This window comes from Chinchilla lanigera, unplaced genomic scaffold (assembly GCF_000276665.1).
Source record: "Chinchilla lanigera isolate Chin_1 unplaced genomic scaffold, ChiLan1.0 scaffold00006, whole genome shotgun sequence".
In the NCBI taxonomy this organism is placed as follows: Eukaryota; Metazoa; Chordata; class Mammalia; order Rodentia; family Chinchillidae; genus Chinchilla; species Chinchilla lanigera.
In genome coordinates this window covers 42,154,253-42,158,390 of record NW_004955407.1, presented here as the reverse complement: position 1 = coordinate 42,158,390, position 4,138 = coordinate 42,154,253, and positions in this window count along the sequence as shown.

The following is a 4,138-nucleotide window of genomic DNA, read 5'->3' as shown; positions in this document are numbered from 1 at the left end:
CCTGAGGCCGGGGCAGCTGGGTGTCTTGCTGGCCCCCCGGCCAAGCTGTGGGACAGCCACTAACACCCCATTTTCCTCCCACGCTGCTCTGAATTTCCAGGCAGGAATTCCAGGAGTTCCTAGTTCCTGTCACCAGCAGACCCTCAAATCCAGGACCGTGGGTCCCCAAGAGGTGCAGGGTCACGGGGCAGAAGCAGTGAGGATGGCAGTGAGGATGGCGGCTACAAGGACCCTGGGAGGACCGGGGGACAGTGCTGCCCTTGCCTGTGGTCACCCCTGGCCCACCTGTGCCCCCCCCACACCTGCCCCAGGAGCCAGGCCTGAGAGCCCTTGGGGAGGGTGTCACTCAGCTCCATCGCTGGCATCCACACGAGGGGTCAGCCCAAGGCTGTGGCCCGGAGTGGGCCTCCCTTCCTTCCCCCCGATGCCCCCCGCTGCCCCGCTGGTCAGACACATCCGCAGATCCTGTCCCTCAGGCCTTTCCACTGTGCTGTGTGTCCTCAGGGACTGTGACTGGCGGTGTCATGTGCCAGCGCCCAACTCTGCCTATGGGCGCAGCAGAGACACACACACACACACACACACACACACACGCACACGCACACGCACACTCTCTTCACCGCCCAAGGCCCGGCTAGGGGTTCTCTGCCCCAAGTCCTGCCCCACGACGGGTCCAACCTCCCAATCTCCTCCTCATCCCGGGCAGCTCCTGCAGCCAGGACCACCCTCTAGAGCCAGCCCTCAGTGGGCCCTGGCCGCGCCCAGCTCTGAGGGCCAGGGCAGCTCTGAAGGCACCAGGCGGAGGCCAGGCTGGGCTGCACCTGCCTGGGTCAGGGGCTTCTCAAAGCGGCCAGCCTGGAGGGTACTGCCCCGAGGGAAGCCGAGGCCACAGCTGCCCAGGTCCTGGGGATGCCGGAGGAGGCAGGCCGCTCATCTCTGCGCCCACCCCTCGCTCCAAGGCGGCCGCTGCTCCCGTCTGTGCCCGCTGGAGGTGAGGTGGAGCAGCGACAGTGCTGGGCAGTGCCGACAGACAGGTGCGCCCGGAGCCCGATTCCCGAGGTCCTGCCCCGCCTGGCCCCGGATCTCACCTGCTGCCAGCCGGCTGGGGGTGGTTTAGTCTGCACAGTGCTTTGGAAAGAATTCAATTAGCTTTAATTAGTACACATGTAATCAGTTTTAATTAGTCTTAACTAATTTAAAATTCCTAATTAGTTAAAAATCAAGGTTTCCACCTAAGAATCTCGGATGCCTGGCTGGGCCTCACAAGTCGTAGCACCAACACCCACAGCCACTCGGGGACCTGGGTGGCACCCAGCAGCAGGGTGGCAGGGAGCCAGGCTCTGCCCTGTGGCCGGCCACCCGGGGTCCAGTGTGGCGGTGGGGACGCTGCCCACTGACCAATGCCTGCCAGCCAGACCGGCCGGGCAGGCCTGTGGCCAGTGGCACCCTGGACCAGCGCTCTGACACACACACCTCCTCCGCAGGCAGCCGGGGTCTGCGGGCACCGTTGGAGGCTGCCCGGGTCCCTTCCCAGCTCCGTGTGCCCCCTACTCCAGCTCTGGCCCCTGCCCCGACACGTCTGCGGGCCACCCAAGGACACCGGGCTTCTGCCCTGGGGGAGGGAGAAAGAAACAGCTGCCTACACCCCAGCCCCAAACACCCTCGCAGGTCCCGGGTCCCTGCGAGACGAAGCCCACGGCTCCCGCAGGGCGTGGGGGCTGAACAAGGCCCGGCCCCGCACTCCACCCTGCGCTGCCCCTCCCGGCCTGGCCGGCCCTGGGCACTCGGGGTGCCGTGACAGACCGGGCGAGCAGGACCCAGGACCCTCACCCCGACTGGGGCGCCGCGCAGGCCACCGTCAGCCTGAGGACACCCGGCGGGGGCCCAGGTCCCCTCCAGGCCCCAAAGCCAGGAGGTGGCTTTGGAAGGAGGCGGGTCCGGAAGGAGCCTGGTGCCCGCACGGCTCGGGGTCCGGGCTCCCGGGAGGAGGCGCTCTGGTCTGCGCTTTACCCAGCGAGCGCCCTCCGCCCCCCGCTTAGCGGCGCCGGCAGCCCAGACGGCGCCCCCTGGCGGCCGCTCTCCCCCAGGCGCGCCAGAGCCGCCCGAACTCGGGAAAACAGCGGAGCAGCAAGCGCAGAGTCCACCCGGCGGCGCCGCGCACAGAACTCAGAACTGCTAAACAGCGCGACGCACCATTTTGGAAATGTGAAACCATGGGGCGGCCCTGCGAGGCCCTGACTTAAAATGGGGCGGGGGTCAGTGCCGACCCCAAGTGCTCTCAAACATAGGAAAATAGAACCCAAACATTAAGACACAACCTCACCTATAGACTTGTTAATCACAATAATCATAGTAAAAATAATAGCAAGTGGTACTATTAACCACAGTCAACCCAACGCTGAGCAGGAGCCACCCAGGCTCAGGAGACGGTGGATAAGCGTGACGTGGTCCATCCACACTGTGGAGTATTATGCAACCTTGAAAAGGAAGGATATTGTGACACTTGCCCCACGGGGCAGCGGGGGGGAGCTTCAGGACTTTGGGCTGAGTGGAGACAGCGAGACACAGGGGGAGGAGCCTCATGCCACCTCCCATCCAAACAGGAAGAGGAGGAACTGAGGCAGGAAGCAGGACCGCGAGGCCTGGGGCACAGAGGTTGCGCGTGGGAAGGACTGGAGGTGGATGGTGGTGGATGGTGGTGGAGGCGGCTTTGCGATTCAAAGGTCTCCGCGCCGGTCAAGGTGCACGTAAGAACCACAAAGGTCAATGTCCTGAGTATTTTAGCACAAGTTTTAGAAGTCATTTAGAAGACAGCCACGCCACAAAATCAGGGCTCAGAACAGTTTCAAAAGCGAACACTTAGGACTGGGGATTTAGCTCAGCGGCACAGCGCCTCCCTGGCAAGTGCAAGGGCGTGAGTTCGATTCCTGGTACCGGAAAAAAAAAAAAAATCAAAAGCGAACACTTGTATAGACCGCATTCTCAGATCTTAACTCTAAAACTAAAACACTAATGAGACAAAAAAAAATGCAGTTTTTGCTGGGAAGATCTGAAACCTTCCTCCAACAGCGTCCTGAGCCGGAGGGCCCTGAGCAGGAATCACACCTGTCCCGGCCCAAGGCACACTGCAGAGTCATCAGGCGCCCTCGTTATTTCTCGGTTTTACTGTTCAGATTAAAGAACAAGTAACAGAGACCAGGGCAGGAAGGGAACACAACACAGGCAAAAGAACGTAAAAGAACGGAGTAATGAGGACAGCAGAAAATAATTTTAATTAATTTAAATGCAATTCTAACTTGATTTTTTAATCCAAATGACAGTTCTTCAATAAAGAAAATAGTGTAAAACAGAATCTGGGGCCTGCCTTTTCCCCTGGAAGCGTTCACGTCGCAGCAGGGCGGACGGCCGTGCAGCCACGCCCAAGGGGAGGGAGCTGGGGACCTCCTCTCCAGCTTGGGCGCCAGAGCATCAGTGGGGCCGGGAGGAGCATCGGGCACTGCCCGGGGACAGGGTGGGCGAGAGGAGGGTCCCACGCAGCCCCGTGGGGCACGAGGGTCTTGGGAAGGTGAGCCCCCCACCCCCTCCACGGGGTGAGGGTGGCGGGTGTTTTGCCGGCGATCACTGCCCACACTGACCCCTCGTGGCCGGTCTTGGAACAGCAAAGTGCACAACCCCGGGCCCAGGGATGGGGGCTTCAGGGATCGCAGCCCGGAGAGCCGCCCCTAGGCCGAGCAGGGGATAGGGGTCTCCACGCTGAGGCACAGAGGTCTGTGCAGTGAGCCGCACCCCACCTCCAGGGCACCGAGTCCCAGCTGCAGGAGCGCAGGGCACCAGCGCCGCCGCCCCCCCCGCCCCTCCCTGCTGGCACGCCCAGCCTGTCTTACTGGATGCCCCTGGTGTCCGCCTAGTCCTGTGGCCCCTTCCACGGCTTCCCCTCAGGACTAGCTGGGCGGGCCCTGACTTCCAGTAGGAGAGGGAGGGCACGGAGCGCTCAAAAAGTCGATTTTATGGAGGTGCAGTTCACAGGCGGTAAACCACACCCACAGAAGCATGCGTCTGGACATGCTCTGGCATGAGGACGTGCCTTTAGGTCCCACACCCACAGATACAGGTGTCCCCTGGCCGTGACCCAGCGAGC